We start from the raw sequence: 22455 nt of genomic DNA, 5'->3' as shown, positions 1-22455 counted from the left end.
ATCATTTGTGGAGGCAAGTCATACTGATATTCCAAAGTGCTTAACGAAAACCAATGATTTTTATTTGAATCACTTAACGAATTATGATTTTTAAAAGTTGTTCCTTTTTCCTCTCTATGAGAGAGAAGGGGTATGCAAGCCACACATATACATATATATTACATTATATCATTGTAATCACGCACACACGCACACACGCACACAAACACACGCACACAAACACACGCACACACGCACACAAACACACGCACACGTATTGCATTCACATTAACTTATCATGGGGCTATGATCACATATGACCTCTATAATATATAAATTAGGCATTGTTACCTTGTAGAAATAATTGTGGGGTGAAAAATGCAAGTGGCTTCTACTACATGGGAAGCAAACACTACGAGATAGACTTTGTAGGGGGATGCAAACACTACGGGATAAACTTTGTAGGGAGATGCAAATACAACAAGATAAACTTTGTATGGGAATGCACTTTGAAGGCATCCGGGAGGATAGGTGTCAACAATGGGGGAGGCGGATGAGATCCCAACAAGCATGTTGTAGCAAGGCTAGCTTGAGTATGTTGTATTTTTCCCAAGCATATTTTTCCAAGTCTAGCTTGAAGTTGGTTGAAAAGGCTATAGGTGGTTGAAAAGTCTAGCTTGAAGTTGGTTGAAAAGGCTATAGGTGGTCTGATGCATTGATTATGGTTGACTACATGACCACTTACACATTCTGCTTATTTTCAAAGGTTTTCGAGCCCTTATAGAGCTATTTTAGACTACTAGTAGAGAAGCTTTGGACTACAACCCCCCTTCCTAAACCATTTAGACATGCCCCCTTCCTAAACTAGTTGACCCCCCCTCCTGACCCCTATCTTTTTCCTACTCTTTCCACGTTAGATGAAGCCCCCCTCCCTCTCTTCTGCCCCACTACTCCTTCCACATAAACGTACACATGCGTTCACTACTGTACTCTATTACCAGTCTCCCGAATGCAGCATTGCTCTATAAACCCTATTTGTCCCCCACTTGTTGACAATGTACTCATCGTCCTCTTCCAATGTGACTTGCATGCTTATGCATGCATGTACGCATGCACACATATCGCATGCCCACGCACGTACGCACACACACACACACATATATACGACATATATATATATATATATATAGAGAGAGAGAGAGAGAGAGAGAGAGAGAGAGAGAGAGAGAGAGAGAGAGAGAGAGAGAGAGAGAGAGAGAGAGAGAGAGAGAGAGAGAGAGAGAGAGAGAGAGAGAACCCAAAGTTTTAATGATTGAACTTGAGAGAGAACCATGCAAAGAATATGGGAGAGATATGTGCATGTGGAAACACAATCCATAACTTGATTTTGCCCAAAAATGGTAGATTCAATTTAAAATATACCTTTTTCCATTTTTTACTACAGTGAACTCTTCACTTGCTCACTAGAGAAAGCAAGCTTTTTTTAATCTTGCTAGGACTCCTTGCACTTTTTGGGGGTTATTGTACTTTTAGTCAAAGATATGGCCTTGAAAACCTAGGTGCTGTCCAAGCAAAATAAGATGGCCTTAGTGTGTAAAATTCTTCAATAAAGTAGATCACCATAAGCTCAATAAGTAGTCGTTGTAATATCATATTTGCCATATAAATAATTGTTATTGAGTATATATTCTATATTTGTGAGTGATTTTAATAATCATTTCTGAAGCATAACTTGCCAAATTTTAAATAAGGCTACATCCATTATAATTGGTCATAGAAAATTATATCATGGTGAAATATTTTTGAAGTCTCATAGTCTTATTAAATGATTAAATTGCTTTCACATATTTTTGAAGTCTCTTAGTCTTATAAGTTAAATGATTAAAAATCTTGCTTTCACTAGGAGATTTCTGGTTGAAGTAAGATAACACACACGCGACATGCTATGCTGTAATTATTGCTTTTGTTAATAAATTCTATTCCTCTCAAAACAAAGGGTTATAAATCAAAATCGACTTGTATACAATAAATAAGAGAACGTATTGCCATTGGCAACAAATTTCCCTTTAAGATCAATAAGAGGATGTATTGCTATTGGCAACAACTTTCCCTTTAAGATCAATAAGAGGATGTATTGCTATTGGCAACAACTTTCCCTTTAAGATCAATAAAAAACACATGTAAATGGTAACTTCTTTTCTTGAGAGGTGACATATCTTTTAACCTTTTCTTTCTTGCTTTGTCAAATATGCAACTTTGCAAGGCTTCAAACTTGTGTTAGAAATGAACTTTTTTCTAACCATTGAAAAAAGGATGACCTTCGAGGGTGGTTTTATAACTAAGACTTCAAATTGGCTTCAAACTTGTGGTTAGAAATAAACTTTTTTTCTAACCATGCAAAAAAAGGATGACCTTCAAAGCTCAATAGGTGTGTGTGGAAAAAATGCGTAGGTTTAATTTGTGTTATAACAAACTTTTAATTCAAGGGTAGGCAAAATTTGAGGGTGGTATGGTTTTTGTTGTGGAAATTACACTAAAGGATGGTTTTTTAAAGAAAAAGGAAATCAAATTTCCAAGAGAATCTGACCTTGTACCCTCTAACCCCCGACTAGATTGGGTTTTCGCGTTAGCTTGTCTAACGTTAGATTTCCCTTTTAACTTTAACCCATTCCCCTTCTAAAGTTCAAAGAAAAAGAGAAAAAGAAAAAAGAAATCAAAATTAAAATTGAAGTTCAAAGTTGAAAAAAAATGGGCCTTTACACGTGACGCGTACCTAATACATGGGTCATGCCATATAGATGTGCGAGTTGAAAGGCGTTGGGACATAATTCCATCTCTTCTCTATATCTTTATATCTCTATATCTTCTCTATATTATCTTAAGGAAAAGTTTCACAAAATTACCATGTGGCAAGAATTGGGAAGAAAAAGATGAGGAGGGTTGAGGAGGTTTGGATAGAATTTGAATTTGGAGTCATGTCTTTGGTTACCCACTAGTAGAGAGAAAGAGAGAGAGAGACGGGCGAGCCAGATGCGTATCACATGAAAGCACCCATACAAAGCTTCTAACCAACCTGTTCTCATTGGAGGGACGGTGCATTTTTCTTACAGACAACAGGCCCCCCAGGGTCTCCTTTTTCCATAATGGGCGTCCCTGTCTCTCACCCGAAAGCAGATTTGCTCACGAGATCTTCCTACTCACATACGCTGCCCTGCGTCTCTCTCTCTCTCTCTCCGTCCCCCACACACCGGTCCTCTGTCTCCACAGACGGCATGCACGACCGACTCAACGCCCACTCTATTGGCCGTCACGTACTCTCCCTACTCAACGCCCACGCTATTGGCCTTCACCCATTCTCCCTACTCAACGCCCACCTGCCCACACACACTACGCGTGTGAATAGTGTACATTTGTGGGAAGGCCAACAGGACCCCGGTTTCTACGCTCTCTCTCTACCCACATGCGCGCAGCACTCTACCTTCTCACACGCAGTATCTTCCCCTTCCACGCACACACACTCTCTCTCTCTCTCTAGTCTTCACTCGATAAATATACTCTCTCTAGTGGCTTCTCTTAGGTTTGCACGTCCCCACTTCTTTTATTTTGGCATTGCCTCGCACGCCACCCTCACCTGCTTTTCTTCTCCTTCTTTTTCAGCGTTCTTTGCCGTTATCTCCAGCGAGGCCAGATTCGTGTGTGTTGTTGGGCTCTTCCAGACCTCAGCTCATCGTCATCATCCCTTATGGCACCTTCCCAGCTTCCGGGGCTTGTATGGTAACTTCTGCCTTTTAATTCTCCACACATACAGTTGCTTCTTCTTCTGTGTTGGACTAGATTTTAATCTTAACACAAGCTTTTACGTCGTGTGTGGAGAGAGAGAGAGAGAGAGAGAGAGAGAGAGATTGATTCACAATTGCTCTTGAGCAAATCGAGATTCATGCGATACTTACATTATCTCAAAATTAGAACGTTCTCATGACCCTGGCTACAACTAATCCATTGCACACACCCACCTCCTTCAAGCCCCTCAAGTCTCTAGTAGAATGATGATGTCTTCTCCATTCCTTGGAATCACAAGCCTCCGTGCAAAAATCACTCACTACTCACTCTACTCTGAAATCACTTGGTAATGTTTTATGTGCCGCCTCAACACCCCATCAGATGTTCCTAAAGTGCCATTTTCAAGGTGTGGCCGCATGCATTTCACCGATAACTATCCTTCAATGCCAATCCCAGTTAAGTGTCAGTAATGACAAGGACTGAGCCTTTTCCAATAGGATCTGTGATAATCTAGGATCAGAGCAATGGGTAAGATCAAGAAGGTACTAAGGTCAGTGCAAGCAAACAGAGATAGTCTTCTTGAGATTTTTGCAATAAATCCAGACTAGCAAGGAGTTCAACACCAAAAAAATAGGGGCCAGGATTTAGAGGCACACGAAGCTGTGGGTTTCACTCAGGTAGATCGACTCTGCCTATAAAAGACCAGCCTATGCTTTTCATTACTGTGTTTGGATTGGTTTAGATGTACAGGTCAAAACTTCCCATGGTTACACGTTTTGTATGTGTATGCGGTGCATTTTGGGATGGATGTTCACACGCTTATCGTGCTAGTGTTTCTGTGTCAAATTTTCTTTGGCTCCTTTTTAAGGCCTGCTTGAGAAGTGTCTGCTGGTCCTGAAAACAGGTTTACAATGCCGGGCATGAGCAAAACCTTTTGTGATCCAAGTATATTATGACTATGTCTTAGTCAATCCATGTGATCCAAGTCCGTGGCTTCATAGGCAGGTTGGTAAGTAGTTGGACTTTTGGGCAGGAGGGCTTGAGTTCAATTGCGGCTTGCCTCAGCGGCAGATGCACACCCGGGAATGGCCTCTCCCCTGTGCCCAATGGGTTGAGCGAGAGGCAAAACATTATCGACTGAATAGCAGGATCTCTACCTGGGAGAAAAAAAATTCCATGTGATTCAATTAGTGGAAGCTTTCTGAGTTAGGTTATCCATTGATGCAGTGACGCTCAGCACACACATGGCTTTTAGAGGTAGCAGATGAACCCTTGATAGTAGCCAAAAAAGGGACCATGAAGCATTGCCGTCATGCATCAATCCATTGCCATCCTGCAGTGGGATAGAATGCGACGAAGAACCACCTAGTAAGAATGATGCATATGAATGGGCAGTGGTCCTTCTTAAAACTATTGTTGTTTCATATCAGCTTGTAAGCCTAGCTAGCTAGTTGGTCGGTCCAAAAAACAGGCCAATGTGTGTGGGTTACAATCATGTGGGAAGCTTTGCTGATCTTTTTGGAAAGTTCTTATGCATGTGCCAAACTCAAAATGCCTTGCACATCCTTGCTGTTGTGTCACATGTGCGGAAGCTCTGTGTATCTCTAAGCAATTAAATAGGAACCTTGATGCAAATCACCAAAAAGATAGAGAGAGAAGAGAGAGCTGTATTTTCAGTATATTTTATAGTACAAAGGACTGTTCAAGATCTGTGGCCTTTGCCTACCCCAAAAAGGTGACTTTTGACCTACCTGGTCTATGACCTAACCCCCAAATAGGAGTGAGATAAATAACACAAAACACTGCTCAGCCTTATATAGCCTTCAAATATGCTGGTCGGCCTGCTGAATATCCTATCGGCCAGTTTGGACAACTGCCACGACTGATAAACCAGGTGCTTTCACACGTGGCCGCTTGGATGACTGCTGACTGCTGTCCAGCCCTCTCTTGTGCATTGCTGAGCTTTTCTAGGTCCTACATCTGCTACCAAACTGTGCTTAGCCTAGTGTCTTAGCCATGTCCATGTGGCATGCACATGACATTTCCTCCTAGTAAACTTGATGACGGGATTCCAACCTTTGACCTTGGATGACTGTCATCATTCCTTTGTCTCCTCCTGGTCTTCTAAATGTGTTATCCTTCCTTCTTGGCAACCTTTTCATTGAAAACCTTGCCATGGCTTTGACTGCACTCTAGATCTGGTGTTGAGATCACTCCAGATTTGGTGTTGAGATTTGTGCGTCTTTTCCGCTTTGTCCCCTTGCCTTCATGCTATGTACCTGAACACTACAATGGTCTCCTTCTCGAGGTTTATCGTGGCAGCCTTACTCCACTCCCTTGGAACTGTTTTTCCGATAGACTTTCTTGGTATGCCCCTGGTGGCATCTGACCCTTAGGGCTGCCATTCCCTTGGGTTTTGTTGACACCGACCAGCCCCATGGGATTCCTACCCTGGCTGTGTTACTCTCCTTAAACCTGTTCACCTTCCTAGGACACTTTCAGCACTTGCCCTTGCTGAACCTGAGGTTCTGATACCAATGTCACATGCGCGGAAGCTCTGTGTATCTTCTTCAATTGAATAGGAACTTTGATGCAAATCACTAACAAAGACGAAAAGAAAAGAGAGAGAGAGAGTTGTATTTTCAGTTTATTATAGAGTACAAAAGACTATACAAGATCTGCGGCCTTTGGCCTACCCCAAAAAAGGTGACTCTTGACCTATCTAGTCTATCTCTAGATATGAGTGGTGCTAGAGGATGTCCACAAAACTGCATTTAGGACAGCTTTTGGATTGTATGAGTTTTTGGTGATGCCTTTTGGTCTCACCAATGTCCCAGCCACATTCAATCGTATGATGGATAGGATATTCCGACCCCATCGAAAATTCACAGGTGTATTCTTTAATGACATCTTGGTTTTCTTCAAGAAATGACCTAACCCCCTTGCATAGCACCTACGGCCTTCCCTCATGCTCATATTTCAGCAAACATCAGTTTTCAGCATTTAGAGGTCTTGTACCTGGGCCTACATCTGTGTTTTCTATTTGCTTCGCTTTCTTTCATGGAGTCAGAGAATAACGCTGACTTATGAGCAGAAGAAAGCTGTGTTTTCTGTTTCGGAGCAGAGGCTTCGACAGTTTGCTGTGTTTTCTGTAGATTTCAGCGTAGAAGGTGCTGCTTTTTCTTCTGGGAGCATAGGCTTCCTCAAGAGTGCTGCGTTTTCTTCATCTGACACTTGGGACTGTTGTATTTCTGAACTTTCAGCAAAGATTGCTGATTTTTTTGATTGCTTAAGCCCTCTTCTAGGTGCCGAGGATAGGGAACTACATCTTGGAGAGATATTCTTCCTCTCCTTTCAGTTTCCCACCTTCCCTCCCTTTCTTCTTGCTATTAACAACCTGAGAGGAGGACTTGCTGATTTTTTTCAATCCCTTTCTTCAGAGAAGGTTTCTTGTCACAGGACATGGCTTCACGAGGTTTCTCTACTGGTGCTCCTTCTCTGGTTGATTCACCAGCACCATCACAGCTTGGATCCCCTGCTCCCGCCACTCCACAGGTGGTTCCTATTCCCAATCTTTCCTCTCTGAGTTTCTCTCATCCTGGTCTTGCTCCCACCCCTACCCACATACCATCCTACAACTGCATGACTCCATCCATACAGGCACAGTTTGTCTCCTCTTGGAGTAATGCTCATTAGATGTGGACAGAGATCTAGAGGAGGTATGGGAGAGTTTCGACAGTGAAGATTGCCAAATTGGAGTCAGATTTGGAGAAGCTTACCATCACTGAGTTAGATAACTTGATTGAGAAGATTGGAGAGTTTTCCCGTATCAAGCTGCAACTTGAGGAGTACGGGAGCACCATCAACAATCCGATCCATAAACTTCTTGGTAAGTTGCGTGCTTCCTTTGATTCTTTTAGGGATAATATTTATTTCTGTGATCCTCTCCCCTCTTTTGAAGAAGTCGTGAGTTATCTCCATTACAAGTGCATGCTTCGCGGAAAAGGCAAGGTGGAGTTTGCTTTTGTTGCCTCTGACAAGGGCAAAGGCAAAGGCGAAAAAGGAAACTCCAACAACAACAAAAACAAAGGCAAAGGCAAGGGTAAACAGGATTCTAAGGAATCCAAGGACAAAAGCAATGAATGTGATTATTGTGGCAGGACAGGTCATACTGAGGCTCGTTGCTTTGCTTGTCGTGATGATTCTCGAGCAGCAAAAGCCAAGTATAAAGCCCAGGATGCTTCTAAGCATCTGACAAGGACAACACCAAAGATAAAGACAAAGTTTTAGAGGAGGGATTTGCCAAAGTTGCATACATAGAGATTCATCCACTTCTTCAAAGGATTCATTCCTCGTGATCACAGATATGACTTCTCCTGAAGAGGTTAGTGTCACACCTAAAGCGGTGGAATGGGTTGGTGATAGCGGTGCTTCTGCTGCCCACATCACCAATCAGGCCCATATCTTGGAGGACTACCAGACTCTCTTCTTCAGTTCGTATCAGTGACAACTCTTCGCTTTCTTTCACTGGTGTTGGTATGGGTTCCTCTGCCACCTTACATGATGTTCTGCATGCACCACGAATTTCCAAAAATCTGTTTTCAGTATACAAAGCTTCTCAGAAGGGACTTGGTGTGGACTTTGATGATGAGGTCATCGAAGTAATCAATGGGAAGACTCTCTCGGTTGTTGCTAATGGAGTCCATGATGGGGGTCTCTACAAGATCACCAAATTTTCTTTCCAGATCCCTCACACTGATTCCCATATTCATTAGCTTTTCTCACCCGTGTTGGCTTTTTTTCTGAGGCAAATACTTCTTTGTGGCATTCTTGCTTCGGTCATGTACCCATTGCTGCCTTAGAGAAGTTCCATTCTAAGCAAGTTGTCAGCGGACTACTTAGCTCAGGTCTCTCTCACACATCTGCTCATCTTGCATGATGGGCAAGCGTCATCGAGATGCATGTCTAGAGGAGGTCACTCATCGGGCAACCTGAAGACTGGAGCTTATACATGCAGATCTTGCAGGACCTATGGAGGTTAAGTCTCTTGGCGGGGCTCGATATTTTCTTCTTCTTGTGGATGATTTCACTGGCAAAGTTTGGGAATTTTTCTGGCTCACAAGTCAGATGCTTTTTCCAGTTTCAGGACTTGGATCACGATGGTGGAAAATCAGTCTGGGGGTAGAGTTTCATTCCTCCGGATTGATAATGGTGGCGAGTTTGTACCATTTGATGACTTCCTTGCTTCGAAGGACATTCACCGACAGACTACAGTTCCTTACACTCCTCAATAGAATGGAGTTGTGGAACAAAAGAACCGGACCGTCAAAGAGATGGCTCGTGCTTTGTTGCATCATGCAGGTCTCCCTCTTGCTTTCTAGGGTGAAGCTGTGGCTATCTCAGTTTATCTCATTAACCGCTCTCTCACAAAAGCGGTTGAGGGGATGACTCTGGAGGAGGCTTTTATAGGCCACAAGCCGTTTGTTTCTCATCTTCGTGTTTTCGGCTGAGGTGCTTATGTGCATGTCCTAGATAAGAAAAGGACCACACTTGCCCTGAAGTCAAAAAGGATGATCTTCACAGGCTACAGTCTCAAATCCAAAGGGTGCCACTTCTGGGATCCGAAGGTTGATGACATCATCATTTCTTGTGATGCTCGGTTTGATGAGAGCTTGTTTGGCATTGATTCCTCTCCACTTGATGCATCTTCTGACTTTCTGGATGATCCATTCCCGGCAGATGCTAGGGATCTTTTACCTCTTCCATGTCCAGCTTCTCTTCCTCCCCCTGCTGCAACCCCGGTGCCAGCTGCTCCTTTACAGTCATGTCATGTGCATCCCGCACTTGGATGCCACGTAGACAATTCTGTACAGAAGGTGTAGGACCTAGGCTGGAAAACTAGTCCCATGTGAGCCCAGTCCGGGACGAGTCAGCCAGGGTTCCACTCCAGTCGTCTGAGGTTAGGTGGGCATTGTCCTGCACATGAATCAGTGCCAGTCCGCGCTGAGTGTCTCCCTCTAGAATGATGTCAGTGGTTCCGTGTATCTCGTATGACACTGGATGCCAAACCGCTGTTTAGACAGGTAGGATTTGCAGGTAGAAGGGGGCATCCATTAGTGCTACCACAGAAAGGTACCCCATGGTTGGGTAGGGGGTAGGCTGTAGGCCACCCCAAGGGGCCCATGGCCCTTGCCTACCAGCCCAGGAGGGGCTGTGCAGGCTGTCGGCCCCAGCCCAATATGGCTTGGCTAGGCAGCCAACTTGCCTTGGGCCCAGCCCCAAGTGTTGGCTAACCCATTAAGCAGCCTGCACTGTAGGCGGCCAGAGCCCAGCAGGCTGTCCAGCAGCCTGCGCAAGTGGCCAGACAGCCCCAATATGCACACACCTAAAAAACAGCATTTAATGCTAGATAAACAGGTCGTGGAGGGAAATATAGCCAGCCGACGAGCATAAGTTGGGGGTATAAATACCTAGGGCATATTTCAGGTCATTCATCTCATATTTTTCACCAAGTGCTGAAGCTACTCAAGGGGCCAGGACAGCCAAGGAGGAGTTAATGCGAGGGTGGATTCTGAAGGTCAAGGGCAAAGGATTATTCTCAGCTAAGAAGGTTCAGGTTCAGTCTTTTATTTTTAGTTTTGCATCATTCTAATAAAAGCAAATACACCATGCGTGGTGGGGGCACTACAGAGGGTATTCGGGACCCAATACTGTGTCCTCTTCTCCCTCTCTCTCTCTCTCTCTCTCTCTCTCTCTATTTTTCTGCACATCTACATTCAGTTTTGTGCGTTAATTTCGGTGCGACAAGTGTGCTGATTTCTGAGCATTGAAGTTATCGATCTCCCCCGAAGCTTCCGCATGTTATAGTGGTATTAGAGTCTATTTCAAGTGTAAAGATTCAGCAAGAAACTAGAATTTTTTCTCGCTCGTGTGGTTGGTTTTCAGACTCCTGTGGACCTCCCCTTTCGGAGTGACTCATGTCCCTCAAAGGACGGTTGGTTTTCAGTCTCCAGAAGCCTTCGGAAGTTTCCCACGATCAGATTGCACTCCAGAAAGGAGGTGCATTTTCTTGCTATGGCGAGCTTCGACGACGAGAGAAACCATGAACCTTGGGACCAAAGTGCACCACGCAGCCCCGCTAGGGCATCAGGCATGAGTGTTAAAAGATGTTCCAACAGATGATGCGAGCAATTGTAGACCAAAGTAACAAGTTGGAAGAGCATAAGGTGTAGATACTGGCTCCGGAAGAGCGCACCCGTTCTCCAGCGCTGTGTTTTCCGTCTCCTCCTCCCTCTCCGAAAGATTCTAGATCCTCTACATAGGGATCCTCTCGAAGGGTCACGACCACGGCTGAGGAAGAAGCCATGCGTTGCGTGGAACATTGGCGATACCTTGCGGCTTTTAATGCAAGACCGACACTAGCGGCTTCCTCAAATCATTTTCCCGAGAAAATGAATTTCAGTAAGTATAATGGTAAACTCGACCCCTCAACTCTTTATTCATGGTTGCATCAATTTGAAGCTTACTTTGCCGCAGTTAGAAAGAATGATACTGATAGGGTGATCTTAGCCAGTTCGTACTTGGAATGTGAGGCCATTCCTTGGTGGACCCAGTGGGCTCATGCCCACACCCGATTAGGTATGGCAGCTTATGTTTGGGACGAGTTTGTCCGCGACCTTAAGCAGTGGTTTCTACCGCCCTATTACCTTGAGGGACTTGAAGACGAGTTTAGGGGAGCGCGTCAGAACGCGCAACCAGTCCTTCAGTTTGCCAACAGAATTTTGAACTTATGTTTGCAATTAGGCTTATTTGATACGGACAAGAAAGAGCAATTTCTATATGGCCTTGACACGCAAATCTAGTGGGAGGTGCGCATGTTTCGGCCAGCCACCTTCGAAGATGCACTCTCATTTGCGCAGAGTGCTGAAATGAAGCACAATGGTGGCAAGCCCAAGACTTTCCAGTCGGCTACTCCCAAGGTTACCACCTCGGTCGAACGCCCCAGTGACCATTAAGTGTGAGCCAGGAATTCCAAACTTTCTGCTCATAAGCCACTTGCAGGCTAAACGAGCATCAGGAAAGGGACACATTGTGCGATTATCTACATCGAGACTGCCCAATCGGTGGCCAGTGCTTCTGAGAAGTATTTAGCTCTCCATGAAAAGTTCCAGAAGATTTTTCTTCGGGACAATCTCCCTGCTGAGCTTTCCCTGTCTAGACCGGAGGACCACAAGACCGATCTCCTCCCAGGCTCGGAACGCTTCATATGGCCTTTCAAAGGCAATGGAATCGGAGTTGGACCGCCAACTCCAAGAATTGTTGCAATCTTGCATCTGCCCCAGCGTGTCGCCATTTGCAGTACCGATCATGTTTGTGAAGAAAAAAGATGGGTCTTCTCGTTTGTGTGTCGATTATCATGCACTCAATAAACTGACTATCAAGAGTGGATTCCCGATGCCTCGAATAGATTATATTCTCGAGAGGCTGAATGGGGCTAAGGTATTCTCGAAACTCAATTTGAAGAGTGGGTACCACAAGGTGAGGATTGTTGAGGGGGATATCCCCAAGACAGCCTTCCGTACGGAATGGGCCTACTATGAATTTGTGGTCATGCCTTTACCACGTTCAACCGCATGATGATGTGTGTGTTCCGGGAATTGATTGGAAAGTGTGTGTAACGAGCTCTACGTCAATGAGAAGTCAGAATTTTATTTGTTCGAGGTTCATTACCTTGGATTTATAATTAGTGCAGGAGGCATTCGACTTGATCCGGCTAAGGTGGCTGTGATTGTCAATTGGAAAGTACCATAGACTGCTTATGACATCATATCCTTTGTGGGTATATGCCAGGCATACTCCACCCACATAGACAAGTTTTTTGATCTTTCGGCGGATCTCACTGATTTGCTAAAGGGTGTCAAGACAAGAAGGCAACGGATTCGAACGACTCCACGAGCATTGGAGGCATTTAAGAACCTCAAGGTGGCCTTGTCAGAGGCGCCTTGTCTAGAACTTGCCTCGTGGGACGAGCTATTCCAGGTGATCACTGATGCGAGTAACATCGCAATTTGAGGTGTATTGCAACAGAATGGTCATCCAGTAGCTTACATGTCTCGTAAGCTATTGCCCGCAGAAAAGAATTACTCAGTTTACGATCGGGAACTTCTTGTAGTTATACAGGCCTTGAAACATTGGAAACATTTTCTTTATGGCCGTGACTTTGAGGTTTGCATTGACCATCAGGCATTACGCTGGATTCAGACAATGCTAAGTGCACAATGGAGTGACCGACAACACCGTTGGAGCTAGATATTCCAGCAATTTGGTGGTATGATTGAGTACCTTCCAGGAAAGGCCAATCCAGTGGTTGATGCGTTGAGCAAGAAGGGACAAGTAACTTTGATCAAACCACTAGACTCGACCTTGTTGGTACGGGACTAGACGACATGAAGCACACGTACGCGGATTCTGAGGAATTCGGTACACAGTGGGAATAGGCATTGGATGCCGACTGTGTGTCATGAAGTCGTTCAAGGTAGCTCTTCTCCATGACGCCATGACACCATTACTGGTGGTCATAGGGGAATGAATTTGACTTTGGAGAGAGTTGGAACGACAATATTATTGGCCAAAGATGTGGTGAGATGTGTTTTCATATGTACAACATTGTGATATTTGTCAAAAGGTGAAAGCTCCTCGTGGAAAGAAGATAGGGTTGTTACAGCCCTTGTCGATTCCTGAGGGACCTTTCCAAGATATTTCGATGGATTTTGTCACGAATCTGTCTCCTAGTCCGGGCAAGCATAATACTCAGTGCTTAACTATAGTTGATAGATTTAGCAAATTTGTTATGCTTATTCCATGCAGGGCCAATGTGACCGCGGAAGATGTTACCCATTTGTTCATTGGGCATTGGTACCCGATTGGTGGGATTCCTAGGACCATAGTGTCAGACCGAGATGCCAAGTTTACCAGTCATTTTTGGACGGCATTGTTTGATAACTTTGGTACTAAATTGAATTTTACCAGTGCATTTCATCCATAGATGGATGGCTAGATAGAAATCTACAAGCAGTTGGCCTTTGATGTGAAGAAGTGTCATTTCCACGATCACCAAGGTAAGTGGGAATCATATTTGCCTTTAGTTCAAGCTGTTTTGAATGATTCTGTTTCTTCAGCTATTGGCAGGACTCCATATGAGACCGCGTTTGGAAGACTGTTCGAGTCGCTATTGACCAGGACCTCGTCTTCAGTACCTGAAGCGAATAGATTGACAGAGTCTTACCAGGAGATTTTGGAGTCAGTAAAAGACAGGTTGGCTAAAGCGCAGGAGGCCTACTCTCGACAGGCCAACAAAGATCGAAGGGATACGAAGTTTTCGGAAGGTGATTGGGAGTATCTTCGGATTATGAAGCAAAGGTTGAAACAGGTGGGCAAGCGATGCCCAAAGTTGTCACTCAAGAGCTTCGGACCTTTTCCCATCCAGAGAAAGATTAACGAGGTTTCAATGAAGTTGAAGCTACCTCCGAGTTGGACTATGCACGATGTGTTCCATGTCAGTTGATTAAAACCATATGCAGGTCAGATCCCTTCAGAAGTTAAAAACAAGGTGGAACTAGATATCATTGATGAAGCTGAAGTTATGGTTCCAGAACAGATCCTTTTGCACCGCTTCAGGCATGGCTGTCGAAGACAAAGGCAGTTCCTCACAAGGTTTTAGGACCGAGGGACCCACGAAGTGGTATGGCTTGACAAAGAGTTTTTCGAAGACTATCCGGTGTTATTGACGAATTATTTGGAGGCTATGCAGCTTCCGTCAAGTTAAGCAGAAGGGGATGTCACGTGCATCTCGCACTTGGATGTCACGTAGACATATCTGTACAGAAGGTGAGGACTTGGGGTGGAAAATTGGTCCCATGTGAGCCCAGTCGGGGACGAGTCAGCCAGGGTTCCACTCCAGTCATCTGAGGTCAGGTGTGCATCGTCCTGCACATGCGTCCAAGGTCAGGCGTGCATTGTCTTGCACATGAATCAGTGCCAGTCCGCGCTGAGAGTCTCCCTCTAGAATGATGTCGGTGGTTCTGTGTATCTGGTATGACACTAGATGCCAAACCGCTGTTTAAACAGGTAGGATTTGTAGGTAGAAGGGGGCATCCATTAGTGCTACCCCAGAAAGGGGATCATACCCCATGGTTGGGCAGGGGGTAGGCCTTAGGCCACCCCAAGGGGCCCATGGCCCTTGCCCACCAGCCCAGGAGGGGCTGTGCAGGCTGTTGGCCAGCCCAAGAGGGCTTGGCCAGGCAGCCAACTTGCCTTGGGCCAGCCCAAAGTGTTGGCTAGCCCATTGGGCAGCCTGGACTCCAGGCGGCCAGAGCCCAGCAGGCTGTCCAGCAGCCTGCGCAAGTGGCCAGACAGCCCCAATGTGAACACACCTAAAAAAACAGCATTTAATGCTAGATAAACAGGTTGTGGAGGGAAATATAGCCAGCCGACGAGCATAAGTTGGGGGTATAAATACCCAAGGCATATTTCAGGTGATTCATCTCATATTTCACCAAGTGCTAAAGCTATTCAAGGGGCCAGGACAGCCAAGGAGGAGTTAACGCAAGGGTGGATTCTGAAGGTCAAGGGCAGAGGATTATCCTCACCTAGAAGGTTTAGGTTCAGTCTTTTATTTTCAGTTTTGCATCATTCTAATAAAAGCAAATACACCATGCGTGGTGGGGGCACTACTGAGGGTATTCAGGACCCAATACTGTGTCCTCTTATCCCTCTCTCTCTCTCTCTCTCTCTCTCTCTCTCTCTCTTTCTATTTTTGTGCACATCTACATTCAATTTTGTGCGTTAATTTCGTCACGATAAGTCTGCTGATTTCTGAGCATTGAAGTTACCGATCTCCCTCAAAGCTTCCGCATGTTACAAGTCACCCGTTCCCGTTGCATCAGCTTCTGCAACTCCTAGTCCCTCTATGTGTCTTGCTTTGACTCCGGGATTACCCTCACCAGTGCTTACCTCATCATCACTTCCAGCAGCATCGGAAGAGTCCTCTACTGCAGTTGGATCTTCTTTTTCACGCTTTGAGAGGAAGGCTGGCCTACCTCGGTGGGTTCAACAACTCTTTAGCGATTTTGGTCTCACTGATGCACAGCTCCATAACCAGATCTCTACCACCACCCCTGGACCTCGCTGTTCATCTCGGGCTTCCACATCTCATCACACAGTGAATTATGCTCTTATGAGTTCTCTCCAGGAGATTGATGAGCTTGAGAGTCCAGAGGAGACTCTTTCACAGCTGCAGTGGCGGCAAGCCATGGAAGCAAAGATGGCCTCTTTTGAGAGGAATAGCACTTGGTCATTGGTACCACGGCCTTTACATTGTCGTGTTATTGGTGTGAAATGGATTTTCAAAGTCAAGTTTCATGGAGATGGTACTTTGGACAAGTACAAAGCCCGCCTTGTTGCATTAGGATATGCTCAGAAGGCAAGTGAAGACTTTGAGGAGACATTTGCTCCTACAGCCAGGTATACCACCATCAGGATTGTTTTGGCTCTGGTTGCACACTTCAGATGGCCCGTGTTCCAGATGGATGTCAAATCCGCTTTTCTGAATGGAGATTTAGAGGAGGAAGTTTATGTTGAGTAACCTCTTGGTTTTGTGATTTCGGGACAGGACACCCATGTTTATCTTTTGTAGAAGGCTCTTTATGGTCTCAAACAGGCACCCCAAGCCTGGTTGTCATGTGCATGTTTGCCATGGACATTCTCTGGAGCTAGTCTAGAAGGGGCAGCCAGAAAAAGAGCAATAGAACCAGGATTTGGAGCATAAAGTGCAGTAGTGACTAGTGTTGGACTTGGAGCAGGGCATGGAAGACATGGAAGATGCTGTCGGTTGCACACAAAGGCTGTCGGCTGAACCAGATAGGAGTCGGCTGTACCAGGGATGCTGTCGGTTGCAGGCGCATCACATATATGGGATTTATGACTAGTCGGTTGGCCGACCAGCAGTCGGCCAGCACTCCATTGGTCCAAGGGCCTATAAATAGGCATAGAGGCTCATTGTGTTAGTCATTCACTCCCTTATGGAGTGGGTCCTTAGACTAGGAGTATTTTGGTGTATTCCATCTTTTTATGAAGGCAACCTATGGCTGTAGATTAGGGGTAACTTTTTGTACCATATGAATATATTGAATTTCCAGCTATCTCTCTCTCTCTCTACCCTCTCTTCTGTCTGCGTTTTCGCATCAGCGTGTTCTAAGTGGTGTTTAGGGCTGAAAGAAGACCCCCAGAGCTTCCGCGTGTTACACTGGTATCGTAAGATTGATGCCTTCTTGTTATCTCTTGGCTTTGAGAGGGCATATGCTCACAGCAACCTCTATGTGCTTCTTTCTGATGGAGATATTTGTGTCATTGTTTTGTATGTTGATGACCTCATTCTTTCTGGCTCAGATATTGGGTTGGTCACATAGGTTCAGTCCAAGCTTTCAGAGACGTTTGAGATGTCTGATCTTGGCCTTCGACATTATTTTCTTGGGCTAGAGGTTTGGCAAAAAGATGACTCTATCTTCATTTCTTAGCAGAAGTATGTGAGGAAGTTGATCACACTTTATGGGTTGTCAGATTGTACACCTCTCTCTTGTCCCATGGATCCCAATGCCAAGTTATCCAAGGAGGATGATACACCCTTGGTGGATTCCACAGAGTACTGGCAGATTGTTGGCTCATTGCTTTACCTTGCCAACACGCGTCCAGACATCTCCTATGCTATGAGTGTCCTCAGCTAGTTCTCATCAGTCGAGTTCTTCGTTATCTTTGAGGTACTTCAGATTATGGCATCACCTACTCTTGTGGTGTTGATTTGGTTGGCTTCACAGATTCTGACCGGGCAGGTTGTATCGATACTCGGAGGTCTACATTTGGATATTGCTTCATGCTTGGTTCTGGATTGGTTTCTTGGAAGTCTCAAAAGCAGAGGACTGTTTCTGCTTCTTCCATCGAGGCTGAGTATAAATCCTACCTTCTCTCCTCCACTGAGGCACTTTGGATTCATCAGATTTTGGAGCATTTGTGTTGTGCCGACACTTCCCCGTTACTATTTTCTCGGATTCTCAGAGTGCTATTGTTCTAGCACAGAATCTTGTGATACGGGGACGATCCAAGCATATTGAAGTGCATTATCATTTTGTACGCGACTGGATTGAGTTGGGCCTTCTTCGACTGGCCTACTGTTCTACCAAATGTGGCTGATCTCTTCATGAAACCACTTCCGAGAACTACTATGGAGGTGTTACTTCAGCGTGCCGGTATTGGACCGCCCCTCTGGCGTTGAAGAGGAGGTGTTGGATTATATCATCTCCAGAGGGTCTACATCACCACTTTTCATGCTTGTATTGGGTCTACATCACCACTTTTCATGCTTGTATTGGCCATTTATGAGGCCCTGCATTGGCATATCTTAGCAGAGATTATTTAGCATTTTTCTATCATTTTTGGTGTTTAAAGGCATTTTTGTAGCATTTTATGCTATTGTCATGCTGTCGGCCTGCTACAGCTGGCCGACCAGCACCTTGGGGGAATATATAAGGGCTGACTCCCTTTCCCCCAGTTCATCTCATTTTTCAGCATTTAGTTGAGGTCATTAGCAGTTGCTACTGCTTCTTACCATTGTACAGCACCTACGGGCTTCCCTCGTGCTCAGATTTCAGCAATAAACATTAGTTCCCAACATTTACAGGTCTTGTAGCTGGGCCTACATCTGTGTTTTCTATTTGCTTGAGTTTCTTTCAGCCTTCAAACATGCTTGTCGGCCTGCTGAATATCCTGTCGGCCAGTTTGGACAAGTGCCACGACTGAGAAACCAGGCGCTTTCACACATGTGGCCGCCTGGATGCCTGCTGACTGCTGTCTAGCCCTCTCTTGTGCCAAATTGTCTTAGCCTGGTGTCTCAGCCATGTCCTTGTTGGACCTTGGCTGTTCTAACTTGTCGGCTTGCCTGATGAGAACTTTGCCTCCCCTTGATCTTGTATCTTGGTCATGAAATTGCAGCTGGTGTTGAAACATTTTTTTTCTGTGCCCCTAGCACTCTAGCTAGGCCTTTTAAAGTGCCTTCTGCTGCTAGAGCTCTCGTCATTTTGTGATGCGAGTCTGTCGTTCTTCATCCTGATGGTGCTCTATCTGCATCATCATGTCTGGTGATAACTGTGGATGGTTTTGGGAGATGGTGCACTAAGAAGAGTGGTCCACTAAAATCCTTTTCTATGGTCTGTTTCTCCTTGTCTATCAATTCAACATGACCATAAGTAGGAAAAGCAATCCTTCCACCGATTGGAAGAATTTCTAGGCTGAAAATATGTTGTATAAACTTTGATGTGCTATACCAATGCGAGGTGCTCTCCTTGCAAGTGCTTAAGAAGATCTTAGACAAGTAATCCCACAACACATGCATTGTATCCCCCTCCCTCTTCTGGGTTACAACCTTGTGTATTAACCTGAATCCAGAGCCTACCCTGAAACCAGCGCATATATCGACATGGAAAGTAGTTGACAACTCACCATTTCAACCATAGGCTTGTCATTTCTGGACCACCCCTGACCATGTGAGAATTAGAAGGGATATAACATCTGAGTATGCAGCCTCCAGACCATATACCACCTTTCCTGCAAGATGGCTACTGGAGGTGCCCCTTATCACATCATGCAGCCATCACCAGATGGTTCGAACTTCAGCAGTCCACCATCTTGCTAGATCCAGACCCACACACTGTTGGCTTTCAACCGTGAGTTTTGTGCACACCCTCTCACTTACATTGGTCCCATGCACTATTAATATCCCTGCTTTCATGAGATTATTAATGAACTCACTAATTCATATTACACCTAGCATGACCTTAAGGATATTGTCATGTGCACCCTGCACTGGGGTACATACTGTGTCTTGTGCAAGACATGCACTGGACTGATCTCAAGGCTAATCCTGAGGAGAGCAACCAAACAAAAACAGATCAGAACCAGATAAGAGCAGATTTTGGAGCATGAGTTGCTAGATTTGGCAAGTGATGGACTGGTGATGGATGAGGAAATCCTGTTCGCTGCAAGTAGTAAGTACACCTGTTGGCTGCAGCCCAACTGGGATTTGTTTGTCCAGAAGCTGGCCGACTGTTGGTTGGCCATACTGAATTCTCAGCTCTCTCTCTCTCTATCTTCTCTCTCTTTTGCTTGCATTTTTGCATCAGCATGTTCTAGATGGTGTTTAGGGCTGAAAGAAGACTCCTAGAGCTTCCGCATGTTACATTGGTACCAGAGCATCAGGCTAAACAAGGCTAAACACTGATTCAGTCCCAGATGAAGGTATACAGGTCCAAGGTACAGGAAAGTGCACAGGTATGAGGCCCAAGGTAAGGAACACAAGCAGGAATGGAATGGGGACTGGATGGAACAGATGCATAGATCATCTTCTATGCATCTTCAGAGTTAGAGTGGATTTGGAGACCGGGCCAGTTTTTCAGTGAAAAGGTTGCCAAAGTAGGAAGGATGACCAAGGGACTTCAGGAATGACAGTCATCCAAGAAACAGATTGGAATCCTGTCATCAAGTTTAGTAGAGGGGATGTCATGTGCAAGACTTGCATTGGACTGATCTCAAGGCTAATCCTGAGGAGAGCAACCAAACAAAAACAGATCAAAACTAGATAAGAGCAGATTTTGGAGCACGAGTTGCTAGATTTGGCAAGTGATGGAGTGGTGATGGATGAGGAACTCCTGTTGGTTGCAAGTACACTTGTCGCCTGTAAGGACAGCAGTTGGTTGTAGCCCGACTTGGACTTGTTTGTCCAGAAGCTGGCCGACTGCTGGCCGGCTAGTTCACTAGGTCCTCCAAGGCCTATAAAAATGCACAATTGCTCATTGTTTTCTTCATTCAGTCCTGACTTGGGGATGAGTCATAGAACTAGGATTAGACTAGGTTTTATACCTTTTCAAGGAGGCAGCCTAGATAGATATACCTTTTTGTACCATATTATATACTGAATTCTCAGCTCTCTCTCTATCTTCTCTCTCTTCTGCTTGTGTTTTTGCATCAGCATGTTCTAGTTGGTGTTTAGGGCTGAAAGAAGACTCCCAGAGCTTCCACATGTTACATAGTGACACACTGGCATGATCATCAGTGCAAACATTTGTACATAATAGTACCTTTTTATATGAATATTTGTCGTACACCGTGAACCCATTGTGAGCCCTCAGTCGAGGGACAATCAGGCACGAGCTATGTAGGTCAGTCTCTAAGCCATAGAGGTCAATCGAGAGTTAGTCCTCTTAACACACTTGAAGGCACAGGAACGGAACGGAATGGAAATGAAATGACAATACAAGTGCAAAAACAATGATAACCAAGAGTACTCACATGTAGACCAAGAGAGCTTGATGTTGATTGATTTTCTAAGACTAGAAAGTACAATGCCTTTATAGGATAGGCACACACACTCTAAGTGTCACATGTATATGGGATAAATCCCAATATGCCACATGGCACTTACACAAAGACTAGACATAAAACTCACTTTAGACACACTAGAACACTCACTTTGACTTCATGTTCTAACACCCCCCGATGAAGGCAAGGTGAGAGACTACTGGAATGAGCCAAGAACAGAACATGGCAATGACGGACTACCAACCTCCAAGTTAGAACTAGACATAGTTCCCACACAATCTCAGAGGCAAGTGAGCATGGCTCAGAGGCTAGTGAGCATGGTACAAATGACTCAGAGGCTCATCAAGCATGGCTCAGAGGCTCAACATGCATGGATGCATGAACAACTCAGAGGTCTAGACAACTGGAGCAACCTGAGATCCTATCAAAGCCCATACATGACTCCACAATACATCCCCCTCCTGACTCCATAACAGAATGGTGGGGAGTCAGACATGAAAAAACAGGAAAGATTACAATATTTTAGGAGGACAATCCAAGGCTGTGAACCTTTATTGACTCAACACACATGATTTATTTGCATTCATTTTAGGGGGACTCCCAAGGCAGAGTACCTTCAACACACTCAAAAAACAAAGTCAAGATCATCCGGTGCATAGACCTCTTCATCAAGAGAGAGATCTTGGATGTGAGCAGTGAGAGCATGATTTGGAGTAGAGGTGTCTGCATCGTCTTCGTCTTCGTTGGATATAGTCCCAACCAAGTTGGCATGGTCTTTAGATTGTTGTTTGGCCAGCTTCTGGAAGCAACGATCTTCGGTGTGACCAAGCTTTCCACAGTAAGTGCACTTGAAAGGTTTGAAGTTACCTTTCCCTTTAGGAAACCTCCCTTTAGAAAATAGTGCATTGGCGTCAGGAGTATCAATATGCCTTCTTTCATGATCAAGAAGCATAGCAACCATGTCATGGTAGCTCATGCTTGCCACTCTTAATGCTGGTATAATCTCCCGATACTTAGGAATTTCTTCAATGCTCGTGAGGAGCACCGCAACTTGGTCTTCATCCCCAACTGGGGCCTTCAACGCAGCAAGTTGAGTGATGAGAGACTCCATATGATTCAGATGAGCGAGAAGAGAGTCCTCATGCTTCATCTGGAGTTTGAAGAATTCTTGACGGAGGAAGACCTTAGAATTGATTACCTTATTGCCAAAGAGACCTTCAAACTTCTCCCATAATTCTTGAGCAGTGGAATCAAAGTCAAGATGATGAATAA

At 44.9% G+C, this 22455-nt stretch overlaps 1 protein-coding gene across 3 annotated transcripts in view; it reads left to right on the top strand.

Moving 5' to 3' along the window:
- Positions 1-3567: 3567 nt before the first annotated feature.
- The window catches only part of LOC147616103 (calcineurin B-like protein 1), a 64013-nt gene continuing 45125 nt past the window's right edge, over positions 3568-22455 (top strand). For 2 of the 3 annotated variants that reach the window (XM_086778743.1, XM_086778742.1), the window contains exon 1: positions 3568-3753. The gene's annotated coding sequence lies outside the window, so the exon portion shown is untranslated. The remainder of the gene's footprint in view (positions 3754-22455) is intronic. The other variant, XM_086778745.1, reaches the window with a different exon arrangement.

The sequence above is a fragment of the Cibotium barometz genome, chromosome 39 (genome assembly GCF_041138505.1).
Source record: "Cibotium barometz isolate CiBa-2024 chromosome 39, ASM4113850v1, whole genome shotgun sequence".
In the NCBI taxonomy this organism is placed as follows: Eukaryota; Viridiplantae; Streptophyta; class Polypodiopsida; order Cyatheales; family Cibotiaceae; genus Cibotium; species Cibotium barometz.
This window is presented reverse-complemented; position numbering and strand designations above follow the sequence as displayed.